The sequence below is a fragment of the Mytilus galloprovincialis genome, unplaced genomic scaffold, assembly GCF_965363235.1.
Source record: "Mytilus galloprovincialis unplaced genomic scaffold, xbMytGall1.hap1.1 HAP1_SCAFFOLD_247, whole genome shotgun sequence".
In the NCBI taxonomy this organism is placed as follows: Eukaryota; Metazoa; Mollusca; class Bivalvia; order Mytilida; family Mytilidae; genus Mytilus; species Mytilus galloprovincialis.
Genome location: NW_027468168.1, coordinates 23694 through 36016, shown reverse-complemented (window position 1 = coordinate 36016; position 12323 = coordinate 23694). Strand labels below are relative to the sequence as shown.

General features: G+C 35.2%; 20 non-coding genes across 20 annotated transcripts; 10 read left to right on the top strand and 10 right to left on the bottom strand.

Annotated features, from left to right (window-relative positions):
• Positions 1-67: 67 nt before the first annotated feature.
• Positions 68-149, top strand: Trnal-aag (transfer RNA leucine (anticodon AAG)). The gene has a single exon. It is a non-coding gene; the product is annotated as a tRNA-Leu (tRNA).
• Positions 150-462: 313 nt separating this feature from the next.
• On the bottom strand, positions 463-553 carry Trnam-cau (transfer RNA methionine (anticodon CAU)). Its single transcript is given in 2 exon segments — positions 463-498; positions 517-553. It is a non-coding gene; the product is annotated as a tRNA-Met (tRNA).
• A 797-nt stretch (positions 554-1350) lies between these two features.
• Positions 1351-1432, top strand: Trnal-aag (transfer RNA leucine (anticodon AAG)). The gene has a single exon. It is a non-coding gene; the product is annotated as a tRNA-Leu (tRNA).
• A 313-nt stretch (positions 1433-1745) lies between these two features.
• On the bottom strand, positions 1746-1836 carry Trnam-cau (transfer RNA methionine (anticodon CAU)). Its single transcript is given in 2 exon segments — positions 1746-1781; positions 1800-1836. It is a non-coding gene; the product is annotated as a tRNA-Met (tRNA).
• A 797-nt stretch (positions 1837-2633) lies between these two features.
• On the top strand, positions 2634-2715 carry Trnal-aag (transfer RNA leucine (anticodon AAG)). Its single transcript has one exon. It is a non-coding gene; the product is annotated as a tRNA-Leu (tRNA).
• Positions 2716-3028: 313 nt separating this feature from the next.
• On the bottom strand, positions 3029-3119 carry Trnam-cau (transfer RNA methionine (anticodon CAU)). Its single transcript is given in 2 exon segments — positions 3029-3064; positions 3083-3119. It is a non-coding gene; the product is annotated as a tRNA-Met (tRNA).
• A 797-nt stretch (positions 3120-3916) lies between these two features.
• On the top strand, positions 3917-3998 carry Trnal-aag (transfer RNA leucine (anticodon AAG)). The gene has a single exon. It is a non-coding gene; the product is annotated as a tRNA-Leu (tRNA).
• Positions 3999-4311: 313 nt separating this feature from the next.
• Positions 4312-4402, bottom strand: Trnam-cau (transfer RNA methionine (anticodon CAU)). The gene is given in 2 exon segments: positions 4312-4347; positions 4366-4402. It is a non-coding gene; the product is annotated as a tRNA-Met (tRNA).
• A 797-nt stretch (positions 4403-5199) lies between these two features.
• Trnal-aag (transfer RNA leucine (anticodon AAG)) lies at positions 5200-5281 on the top strand. Its single transcript has one exon. It is a non-coding gene; the product is annotated as a tRNA-Leu (tRNA).
• Positions 5282-5594: 313 nt separating this feature from the next.
• On the bottom strand, positions 5595-5685 carry Trnam-cau (transfer RNA methionine (anticodon CAU)). Its single transcript is given in 2 exon segments — positions 5595-5630; positions 5649-5685. It is a non-coding gene; the product is annotated as a tRNA-Met (tRNA).
• Positions 5686-6482: 797 nt separating this feature from the next.
• On the top strand, positions 6483-6564 carry Trnal-aag (transfer RNA leucine (anticodon AAG)). The gene has a single exon. It is a non-coding gene; the product is annotated as a tRNA-Leu (tRNA).
• A 313-nt stretch (positions 6565-6877) lies between these two features.
• On the bottom strand, positions 6878-6968 carry Trnam-cau (transfer RNA methionine (anticodon CAU)). The gene is given in 2 exon segments: positions 6878-6913; positions 6932-6968. It is a non-coding gene; the product is annotated as a tRNA-Met (tRNA).
• A 798-nt stretch (positions 6969-7766) lies between these two features.
• Positions 7767-7848, top strand: Trnal-aag (transfer RNA leucine (anticodon AAG)). The gene has a single exon. It is a non-coding gene; the product is annotated as a tRNA-Leu (tRNA).
• A 313-nt stretch (positions 7849-8161) lies between these two features.
• Positions 8162-8252, bottom strand: Trnam-cau (transfer RNA methionine (anticodon CAU)). Its single transcript is given in 2 exon segments — positions 8162-8197; positions 8216-8252. It is a non-coding gene; the product is annotated as a tRNA-Met (tRNA).
• Positions 8253-9049: 797 nt separating this feature from the next.
• On the top strand, positions 9050-9131 carry Trnal-aag (transfer RNA leucine (anticodon AAG)). Its single transcript has one exon. It is a non-coding gene; the product is annotated as a tRNA-Leu (tRNA).
• A 313-nt stretch (positions 9132-9444) lies between these two features.
• Trnam-cau (transfer RNA methionine (anticodon CAU)) lies at positions 9445-9535 on the bottom strand. Its single transcript is given in 2 exon segments — positions 9445-9480; positions 9499-9535. It is a non-coding gene; the product is annotated as a tRNA-Met (tRNA).
• Positions 9536-10332: 797 nt separating this feature from the next.
• Trnal-aag (transfer RNA leucine (anticodon AAG)) lies at positions 10333-10414 on the top strand. Its single transcript has one exon. It is a non-coding gene; the product is annotated as a tRNA-Leu (tRNA).
• A 313-nt stretch (positions 10415-10727) lies between these two features.
• Trnam-cau (transfer RNA methionine (anticodon CAU)) lies at positions 10728-10818 on the bottom strand. Its single transcript is given in 2 exon segments — positions 10728-10763; positions 10782-10818. It is a non-coding gene; the product is annotated as a tRNA-Met (tRNA).
• Positions 10819-11615: 797 nt separating this feature from the next.
• Trnal-aag (transfer RNA leucine (anticodon AAG)) lies at positions 11616-11697 on the top strand. The gene has a single exon. It is a non-coding gene; the product is annotated as a tRNA-Leu (tRNA).
• A 313-nt stretch (positions 11698-12010) lies between these two features.
• Trnam-cau (transfer RNA methionine (anticodon CAU)) lies at positions 12011-12101 on the bottom strand. Its single transcript is given in 2 exon segments — positions 12011-12046; positions 12065-12101. It is a non-coding gene; the product is annotated as a tRNA-Met (tRNA).
• Between the last annotated feature and the right edge of the window lie 222 nt (positions 12102-12323).

The following is a 12323-nucleotide window of genomic DNA, read 5'->3' as shown; positions in this document are numbered from 1 at the left end:
CATATTTTTATCAGTTGTAAATGTTGTAAACGAATGATATCTTGATTTAGCTCAACTATAAAGCGTCGGTAGCGTGGCCGAGCGGTCTAAGGCGCTGGTTTAAGGCACCAGTCTCCTCGGAGGCGTGGGTTCGAATCCCACCGCTGCCAAGTGATTTTTTTAGTAAGTTAGAAAATTAATTTATCGATTTTTGCATAAATTGACAAAATATGAAATGGATAAAAAGTTAATACACAGAAGATATTAAAATTGTTGTAATACTTAATAGAAAAGAATTATTCTGTTTAATCCAAGATCACATATATTTCAAATGCTGAACGCTATCTCAATGCAGTTTAAAATGCATGACATGCATGACAAACATTGCAGAAAATAACATATTACAGGTACAAATGTATAACACAAGTTTTCAGAACTATCAGAAATGCTTTGAAAACAAGAGTTACGGGTAGAAAAAAACTATGCCCCGGGTGAGGATCGAACTCACGACCTTCAGATCGCTCTGTCATTTGTGATTATGAGACTGACGCGCTACCTACTGCGCTACCGAGGCCATGATTCTAAAACTCCAATTTAAGGTGTAAATACTTCATAACATTACCATTAACATTGTAGTTACTTGTCAAGGTGAGTGTAGGGCAGAAAGAAACATATTTATCTTAAAGAAAACACATTGCCAAACATAATGAGCTGTGTTGGTTGTTCATTTTTATAGCTCTTTACTATTTGAAATACTTTTAATTGTTTTGAAATTATTTTTTTTTTCATTTTCTTTTCTCCAAAGGGGAATTGAGTAGTGCTGATAGAAACTCGTTAGAATAATAACCTGCGAAGGCAATTTGTTGCTAACGACAAAAAAAGTTTGCTATCCAATTTGCCCGTTTTGCACGTGCATTTATTACGTTTCGATGAGCCGACAGCGACCTAGCGTTCAAGCGTTATAATTTCTTCTCATGACTAGAAGCTTCGATCGCGCCCTCAACCGAATGTACAATATAGATTACATGGTTCCGTCCAATGTGAAATGGTGAAAACCGCCCCTCCTGTATGAAGTTACTTGTGAGTATCAAATGCTCAGCCAACTTGAGCTATGCATGTTACCATATATAGACATTCCAAAAAATGTGAACTAAGCAAATAATGGATAACTCTGTTCAGAGAGAGAAGCGAAATATGTAATTTGATTGCATGCATTTAGTATTAAGAAAGAATTTGAGTTTGATTTTGGAAAACCAAAAAGAAACATATTTCTACGTAATATTTCGTAATGTATGCCTATAAGACATATTTTTATCAGTTGTAAATGTTGTAAACGAATGATATCTTGATTTAGCTCAACTATAAAGCGTCGGTAGCGTGGCCGAGCGGTCTAAGGCGCTGGTTTAAGGCACCAGTCTCCTCGGAGGCGTGGGTTCGAATCCCACCGCTGCCAAGTGATTTTTTTAGTAAGTTAGAAAATTAATTTATCGATTTTTGCATAAATTGACAAAATATGAAATGGATAAAAAGTTAATACACAGAAGATATTAAAATTGTTGTAATACTTAATAGAAAAGAATTATTCTGTTTAATCCAAGATCACATATATTTCAAATGCTGAACGCTATCTCAATGCAGTTTAAAATGCATGACATGCATGACAAACATTGCAGAAAATAACATATTACAGGTACAAATGTATAACACAAGTTTTCAGAACTATCAGAAATGCTTTGAAAACAAGAGTTACGGGTAGAAAAAAACTATGCCCCGGGTGAGGATCGAACTCACGACCTTCAGATCGCTCTGTCATTTGTGATTATGAGACTGACGCGCTACCTACTGCGCTACCGAGGCCATGATTCTAAAACTCCAATTTAAGGTGTAAATACTTCATAACATTACCATTAACATTGTAGTTACTTGTCAAGGTGAGTGTAGGGCAGAAAGAAACATATTTATCTTAAAGAAAACACATTGCCAAACATAATGAGCTGTGTTGGTTGTTCATTTTTATAGCTCTTTACTATTTGAAATACTTTTAATTGTTTTGAAATTATTTTTTTTTTCATTTTCTTTTCTCCAAAGGGGAATTGAGTAGTGCTGATAGAAACTCGTTAGAATAATAACCTGCGAAGGCAATTTGTTGCTAACGACAAAAAAAGTTTGCTATCCAATTTGCCCGTTTTGCACGTGCATTTATTACGTTTCGATGAGCCGACAGCGACCTAGCGTTCAAGCGTTATAATTTCTTCTCATGACTAGAAGCTTCGATCGCGCCCTCAACCGAATGTACAATATAGATTACATGGTTCCGTCCAATGTGAAATGGTGAAAACCGCCCCTCCTGTATGAAGTTACTTGTGAGTATCAAATGCTCAGCCAACTTGAGCTATGCATGTTACCATATATAGACATTCCAAAAAATGTGAACTAAGCAAATAATGGATAACTCTGTTCAGAGAGAGAAGCGAAATATGTAATTTGATTGCATGCATTTAGTATTAAGAAAGAATTTGAGTTTGATTTTGGAAAACCAAAAAGAAACATATTTCTACGTAATATTTCGTAATGTATGCCTATAAGACATATTTTTATCAGTTGTAAATGTTGTAAACGAATGATATCTTGATTTAGCTCAACTATAAAGCGTCGGTAGCGTGGCCGAGCGGTCTAAGGCGCTGGTTTAAGGCACCAGTCTCCTCGGAGGCGTGGGTTCGAATCCCACCGCTGCCAAGTGATTTTTTTAGTAAGTTAGAAAATTAATTTATCGATTTTTGCATAAATTGACAAAATATGAAATGGATAAAAAGTTAATACACAGAAGATATTAAAATTGTTGTAATACTTAATAGAAAAGAATTATTCTGTTTAATCCAAGATCACATATATTTCAAATGCTGAACGCTATCTCAATGCAGTTTAAAATGCATGACATGCATGACAAACATTGCAGAAAATAACATATTACAGGTACAAATGTATAACACAAGTTTTCAGAACTATCAGAAATGCTTTGAAAACAAGAGTTACGGGTAGAAAAAAACTATGCCCCGGGTGAGGATCGAACTCACGACCTTCAGATCGCTCTGTCATTTGTGATTATGAGACTGACGCGCTACCTACTGCGCTACCGAGGCCATGATTCTAAAACTCCAATTTAAGGTGTAAATACTTCATAACATTACCATTAACATTGTAGTTACTTGTCAAGGTGAGTGTAGGGCAGAAAGAAACATATTTATCTTAAAGAAAACACATTGCCAAACATAATGAGCTGTGTTGGTTGTTCATTTTTATAGCTCTTTACTATTTGAAATACTTTTAATTGTTTTGAAATTATTTTTTTTTTCATTTTCTTTTCTCCAAAGGGGAATTGAGTAGTGCTGATAGAAACTCGTTAGAATAATAACCTGCGAAGGCAATTTGTTGCTAACGACAAAAAAAGTTTGCTATCCAATTTGCCCGTTTTGCACGTGCATTTATTACGTTTCGATGAGCCGACAGCGACCTAGCGTTCAAGCGTTATAATTTCTTCTCATGACTAGAAGCTTCGATCGCGCCCTCAACCGAATGTACAATATAGATTACATGGTTCCGTCCAATGTGAAATGGTGAAAACCGCCCCTCCTGTATGAAGTTACTTGTGAGTATCAAATGCTCAGCCAACTTGAGCTATGCATGTTACCATATATAGACATTCCAAAAAATGTGAACTAAGCAAATAATGGATAACTCTGTTCAGAGAGAGAAGCGAAATATGTAATTTGATTGCATGCATTTAGTATTAAGAAAGAATTTGAGTTTGATTTTGGAAAACCAAAAAGAAACATATTTCTACGTAATATTTCGTAATGTATGCCTATAAGACATATTTTTATCAGTTGTAAATGTTGTAAACGAATGATATCTTGATTTAGCTCAACTATAAAGCGTCGGTAGCGTGGCCGAGCGGTCTAAGGCGCTGGTTTAAGGCACCAGTCTCCTCGGAGGCGTGGGTTCGAATCCCACCGCTGCCAAGTGATTTTTTTAGTAAGTTAGAAAATTAATTTATCGATTTTTGCATAAATTGACAAAATATGAAATGGATAAAAAGTTAATACACAGAAGATATTAAAATTGTTGTAATACTTAATAGAAAAGAATTATTCTGTTTAATCCAAGATCACATATATTTCAAATGCTGAACGCTATCTCAATGCAGTTTAAAATGCATGACATGCATGACAAACATTGCAGAAAATAACATATTACAGGTACAAATGTATAACACAAGTTTTCAGAACTATCAGAAATGCTTTGAAAACAAGAGTTACGGGTAGAAAAAAACTATGCCCCGGGTGAGGATCGAACTCACGACCTTCAGATCGCTCTGTCATTTGTGATTATGAGACTGACGCGCTACCTACTGCGCTACCGAGGCCATGATTCTAAAACTCCAATTTAAGGTGTAAATACTTCATAACATTACCATTAACATTGTAGTTACTTGTCAAGGTGAGTGTAGGGCAGAAAGAAACATATTTATCTTAAAGAAAACACATTGCCAAACATAATGAGCTGTGTTGGTTGTTCATTTTTATAGCTCTTTACTATTTGAAATACTTTTAATTGTTTTGAAATTATTTTTTTTTTCATTTTCTTTTCTCCAAAGGGGAATTGAGTAGTGCTGATAGAAACTCGTTAGAATAATAACCTGCGAAGGCAATTTGTTGCTAACGACAAAAAAAGTTTGCTATCCAATTTGCCCGTTTTGCACGTGCATTTATTACGTTTCGATGAGCCGACAGCGACCTAGCGTTCAAGCGTTATAATTTCTTCTCATGACTAGAAGCTTCGATCGCGCCCTCAACCGAATGTACAATATAGATTACATGGTTCCGTCCAATGTGAAATGGTGAAAACCGCCCCTCCTGTATGAAGTTACTTGTGAGTATCAAATGCTCAGCCAACTTGAGCTATGCATGTTACCATATATAGACATTCCAAAAAATGTGAACTAAGCAAATAATGGATAACTCTGTTCAGAGAGAGAAGCGAAATATGTAATTTGATTGCATGCATTTAGTATTAAGAAAGAATTTGAGTTTGATTTTGGAAAACCAAAAAGAAACATATTTCTACGTAATATTTCGTAATGTATGCCTATAAGACATATTTTTATCAGTTGTAAATGTTGTAAACGAATGATATCTTGATTTAGCTCAACTATAAAGCGTCGGTAGCGTGGCCGAGCGGTCTAAGGCGCTGGTTTAAGGCACCAGTCTCCTCGGAGGCGTGGGTTCGAATCCCACCGCTGCCAAGTGATTTTTTTAGTAAGTTAGAAAATTAATTTATCGATTTTTGCATAAATTGACAAAATATGAAATGGATAAAAAGTTAATACACAGAAGATATTAAAATTGTTGTAATACTTAATAGAAAAGAATTATTCTGTTTAATCCAAGATCACATATATTTCAAATGCTGAACGCTATCTCAATGCAGTTTAAAATGCATGACATGCATGACAAACATTGCAGAAAATAACATATTACAGGTACAAATGTATAACACAAGTTTTCAGAACTATCAGAAATGCTTTGAAAACAAGAGTTACGGGTAGAAAAAAACTATGCCCCGGGTGAGGATCGAACTCACGACCTTCAGATCGCTCTGTCATTTGTGATTATGAGACTGACGCGCTACCTACTGCGCTACCGAGGCCATGATTCTAAAACTCCAATTTAAGGTGTAAATACTTCATAACATTACCATTAACATTGTAGTTACTTGTCAAGGTGAGTGTAGGGCAGAAAGAAACATATTTATCTTAAAGAAAACACATTGCCAAACATAATGAGCTGTGTTGGTTGTTCATTTTTATAGCTCTTTACTATTTGAAATACTTTTAATTGTTTTGAAATTATTTTTTTTTTCATTTTCTTTTCTCCAAAGGGGAATTGAGTAGTGCTGATAGAAACTCGTTAGAATAATAACCTGCGAAGGCAATTTGTTGCTAACGACAAAAAAAGTTTGCTATCCAATTTGCCCGTTTTGCACGTGCATTTATTACGTTTCGATGAGCCGACAGCGACCTAGCGTTCAAGCGTTATAATTTCTTCTCATGACTAGAAGCTTCGATCGCGCCCTCAACCGAATGTACAATATAGATTACATGGTTCCGTCCAATGTGAAATGGTGAAAACCGCCCCTCCTGTATGAAGTTACTTGTGAGTATCAAATGCTCAGCCAACTTGAGCTATGCATGTTACCATATATAGACATTCCAAAAAATGTGAACTAAGCAAATAATGGATAACTCTGTTCAGAGAGAGAAGCGAAATATGTAATTTGATTGCATGCATTTAGTATTAAGAAAGAATTTGAGTTTGATTTTGGAAAACCAAAAAGAAACATATTTCTACGTAATATTTCGTAATGTATGCCTATAAGACATATTTTTATCAGTTGTAAATGTTGTAAACGAATGATATCTTGATTTAGCTCAACTATAAAGCGTCGGTAGCGTGGCCGAGCGGTCTAAGGCGCTGGTTTAAGGCACCAGTCTCCTCGGAGGCGTGGGTTCGAATCCCACCGCTGCCAAGTGATTTTTTTAGTAAGTTAGAAAATTAATTTATCGATTTTTGCATAAATTGACAAAATATGAAATGGATAAAAAGTTAATACACAGAAGATATTAAAATTGTTGTAATACTTAATAGAAAAGAATTATTCTGTTTAATCCAAGATCACATATATTTCAAATGCTGAACGCTATCTCAATGCAGTTTAAAATGCATGACATGCATGACAAACATTGCAGAAAATAACATATTACAGGTACAAATGTATAACACAAGTTTTCAGAACTATCAGAAATGCTTTGAAAACAAGAGTTACGGGTAGAAAAAAACTATGCCCCGGGTGCGGATCGAACTCACGACCTTCAGATCGCTCTGTCATTTGTGATTATGAGACTGACGCGCTACCTACTGCGCTACCGAGGCCATGATTCTAAAACTCCAATTTAAGGTGTAAATACTTCATAACATTACCATTAACATTGTAGTTACTTGTCAAGGTGAGTGTAGGGCAGAAAGAAACATATTTATCTTAAAGAAAACACATTGCCAAACATAATGAGCTGTGTTGGTTGTTCATTTTTATAGCTCTTTACTATTTGAAATACTTTTAATTGTTTTGAAATTATTTTTTTTTTTCATTTTCTTTTCTCCAAAGGGGAATTGAGTAGTGCTGATAGAAACTCGTTAGAATAATAACCTGCGAAGGCAATTTGTTGCTAACGACAAAAAAAGTTTGCTATCCAATTTGCCCGTTTTGCACGTGCATTTATTACGTTTCGATGAGCCGACAGCGACCTAGCGTTCAAGCGTTATAATTTCTTCTCATGACTAGAAGCTTCGATCGCGCCCTCAACCGAATGTACAATATAGATTACATGGTTCCGTCCAATGTGAAATGGTGAAAACCGCCCCTCCTGTATGAAGTTACTTGTGAGTATCAAATGCTCAGCCAACTTGAGCTATGCATGTTACCATATATAGACATTCCAAAAAATGTGAACTAAGCAAATAATGGATAACTCTGTTCAGAGAGAGAAGCGAAATATGTAATTTGATTGCATGCATTTAGTATTAAGAAAGAATTTGAGTTTGATTTTGGAAAACCAAAAAGAAACATATTTCTACGTAATATTTCGTAATGTATGCCTATAAGACATATTTTTATCAGTTGTAAATGTTGTAAACGAATGATATCTTGATTTAGCTCAACTATAAAGCGTCGGTAGCGTGGCCGAGCGGTCTAAGGCGCTGGTTTAAGGCACCAGTCTCCTCGGAGGCGTGGGTTCGAATCCCACCGCTGCCAAGTGATTTTTTTAGTAAGTTAGAAAATTAATTTATCGATTTTTGCATAAATTGACAAAATATGAAATGGATAAAAAGTTAATACACAGAAGATATTAAAATTGTTGTAATACTTAATAGAAAAGAATTATTCTGTTTAATCCAAGATCACATATATTTCAAATGCTGAACGCTATCTCAATGCAGTTTAAAATGCATGACATGCATGACAAACATTGCAGAAAATAACATATTACAGGTACAAATGTATAACACAAGTTTTCAGAACTATCAGAAATGCTTTGAAAACAAGAGTTACGGGTAGAAAAAAACTATGCCCCGGGTGAGGATCGAACTCACGACCTTCAGATCGCTCTGTCATTTGTGATTATGAGACTGACGCGCTACCTACTGCGCTACCGAGGCCATGATTCTAAAACTCCAATTTAAGGTGTAAATACTTCATAACATTACCATTAACATTGTAGTTACTTGTCAAGGTGAGTGTAGGGCAGAAAGAAACATATTTATCTTAAAGAAAACACATTGCCAAACATAATGAGCTGTGTTGGTTGTTCATTTTTATAGCTCTTTACTATTTGAAATACTTTTAATTGTTTTGAAATTATTTTTTTTTTCATTTTCTTTTCTCCAAAGGGGAATTGAGTAGTGCTGATAGAAACTCGTTAGAATAATAACCTGCGAAGGCAATTTGTTGCTAACGACAAAAAAAGTTTGCTATCCAATTTGCCCGTTTTGCACGTGCATTTATTACGTTTCGATGAGCCGACAGCGACCTAGCGTTCAAGCGTTATAATTTCTTCTCATGACTAGAAGCTTCGATCGCGCCCTCAACCGAATGTACAATATAGATTACATGGTTCCGTCCAATGTGAAATGGTGAAAACCGCCCCTCCTGTATGAAGTTACTTGTGAGTATCAAATGCTCAGCCAACTTGAGCTATGCATGTTACCATATATAGACATTCCAAAAAATGTGAACTAAGCAAATAATGGATAACTCTGTTCAGAGAGAGAAGCGAAATATGTAATTTGATTGCATGCATTTAGTATTAAGAAAGAATTTGAGTTTGATTTTGGAAAACCAAAAAGAAACATATTTCTACGTAATATTTCGTAATGTATGCCTATAAGACATATTTTTATCAGTTGTAAATGTTGTAAACGAATGATATCTTGATTTAGCTCAACTATAAAGCGTCGGTAGCGTGGCCGAGCGGTCTAAGGCGCTGGTTTAAGGCACCAGTCTCCTCGGAGGCGTGGGTTCGAATCCCACCGCTGCCAAGTGATTTTTTTAGTAAGTTAGAAAATTAATTTATCGATTTTTGCATAAATTGACAAAATATGAAATGGATAAAAAGTTAATACACAGAAGATATTAAAATTGTTGTAATACTTAATAGAAAAGAATTATTCTGTTTAATCCAAGATCACATATATTTCAAATGCTGAACGCTATCTCAATGCAGTTTAAAATGCATGACATGCATGACAAACATTGCAGAAAATAACATATTACAGGTACAAATGTATAACACAAGTTTTCAGAACTATCAGAAATGCTTTGAAAACAAGAGTTACGGGTAGAAAAAAACTATGCCCCGGGTGAGGATCGAACTCACGACCTTCAGATCGCTCTGTCATTTGTGATTATGAGACTGACGCGCTACCTACTGCGCTACCGAGGCCATGATTCTAAAACTCCAATTTAAGGTGTAAATACTTCATAACATTACCATTAACATTGTAGTTACTTGTCAAGGTGAGTGTAGGGCAGAAAGAAACATATTTATCTTAAAGAAAACACATTGCCAAACATAATGAGCTGTGTTGGTTGTTCATTTTTATAGCTCTTTACTATTTGAAATACTTTTAATTGTTTTGAAATTATTTTTTTTTTCATTTTCTTTTCTCCAAAGGGGAATTGAGTAGTGCTGATAGAAACTCGTTAGAATAATAACCTGCGAAGGCAATTTGTTGCTAACGACAAAAAAAGTTTGCTATCCAATTTGCCCGTTTTGCACGTGCATTTATTACGTTTCGATGAGCCGACAGCGACCTAGCGTTCAAGCGTTATAATTTCTTCTCATGACTAGAAGCTTCGATCGCGCCCTCAACCGAATGTACAATATAGATTACATGGTTCCGTCCAATGTGAAATGGTGAAAACCGCCCCTCCTGTATGAAGTTACTTGTGAGTATCAAATGCTCAGCCAACTTGAGCTATGCATGTTACCATATATAGACATTCCAAAAAATGTGAACTAAGCAAATAATGGATAACTCTGTTCAGAGAGAGAAGCGAAATATGTAATTTGATTGCATGCATTTAGTATTAAGAAAGAATTTGAGTTTGATTTTGGAAAACCAAAAAGAAACATATTTCTACGTAATATTTCGTAATGTATGCCTATAAGACATATTTTTATCAGTTGTAAATGTTGTAAACGAATGATATCTTGATTTAGCTCAACTATAAAGCGTCGGTAGCGTGGCCGAGCGGTCTAAGGCGCTGGTTTAAGGCACCAGTCTCCTCGGAGGCGTGGGTTCGAATCCCACCGCTGCCAAGTGATTTTTTTAGTAAGTTAGAAAATTAATTTATCGATTTTTGCATAAATTGACAAAATATGAAATGGATAAAAAGTTAATACACAGAAGATATTAAAATTGTTGTAATACTTAATAGAAAAGAATTATTCTGTTTAATCCAAGATCACATATATTTCAAATGCTGAACGCTATCTCAATGCAGTTTAAAATGCATGACATGCATGACAAACATTGCAGAAAATAACATATTACAGGTACAAATGTATAACACAAGTTTTCAGAACTATCAGAAATGCTTTGAAAACAAGAGTTACGGGTAGAAAAAAACTATGCCCCGGGTGAGGATCGAACTCACGACCTTCAGATCGCTCTGTCATTTGTGATTATGAGACTGACGCGCTACCTACTGCGCTACCGAGGCCATGATTCTAAAACTCCAATTTAAGGTGTAAATACTTCATAACATTACCATTAACATTGTAGTTACTTGTCAAGGTGAGTGTAGGGCAGAAAGAAACATATTTATCTTAAAGAAAACACATTGCCAAACATAATGAGCTGTGTTGGTTGTTCATTTTTATAGCTCTTTACTATTTGAAATACTTTTAATTGTTTTGAAATTATTTTTTTTTTCATTTTCTTTTCTCCAAAGGGGAATTGAGTAGTGCTGATAGAAACTCGTTAGAATAATAACCTGCGAAGGCAATTTGTTGCTAACGACAAAAAAAGTTTGCTATCCAATTTGCCCGTTTTGCACGTGCATTTATTACGTTTCGATGAGCCGACAGCGACCTAGCGTTCAAGCGTTATAATTTCTTCTCATGACTAGAAGCTTCGATCGCGCCCTCAACCGAATGTACAATATAGATTACATGGTTCCGTCCAATGTGAAATGGTGAAAACCGCCCCTCCTGTATGAAGTTACTTGTGAGTATCAAATGCTCAGCCAACTTGAGCTATGCATGTTACCATATATAGACATTCCAAAAAATGTGAACTAAGCAAATAATGGATAACTCTGTTCAGAGAGAGAAGCGAAATATGTAATTTGATTGCATGCATTTAGTATTAAGAAAGAATTTGAGTTTGATTTTGGAAAACCAAAAAGAAACATATTTCTACGTAATATTTCGTAATGTATGCCTATAAGACATATTTTTATCAGTTGTAAATGTTGTAAACGAATGATATCTTGATTTAGCTCAACTATAAAGCGTCGGTAGCGTGGCCGAGCGGTCTAAGGCGCTGGTTTAAGGCACCAGTCTCCTCGGAGGCGTGGGTTCGAATCCCACCGCTGCCAAGTGATTTTTTTAGTAAGTTAGAAAATTAATTTATCGATTTTTGCATAAATTGACAAAATATGAAATGGATAAAAAGTTAATACACAGAAGATATTAAAATTGTTGTAATACTTAATAGAAAAGAATTATTCTGTTTAATCCAAGATCACATATATTTCAAATGCTGAACGCTATCTCAATGCAGTTTAAAATGCATGACATGCATGACAAACATTGCAGAAAATAACATATTACAGGTACAAATGTATAACACAAGTTTTCAGAACTATCAGAAATGCTTTGAAAACAAGAGTTACGGGTAGAAAAAAACTATGCCCCGGGTGAGGATCGAACTCACGACCTTCAGATCGCTCTGTCATTTGTGATTATGAGACTGACGCGCTACCTACTGCGCTACCGAGGCCATGATTCTAAAACTCCAATTTAAGGTGTAAATACTTCATAACATTACCATTAACATTGTAGTTACTTGTCAAGGTGAGTGTAGGGCAGAAAGAAACATATTTATCTTAAAGAAAACACATTGCCAAACATAATGAGCTGTGTTGGTTGTTCATTTTTATAGCTCTTTACTATTTGAAATACTTTTAATTGTTTTGAAATTATTTTTTTTTTCATTTTCTTT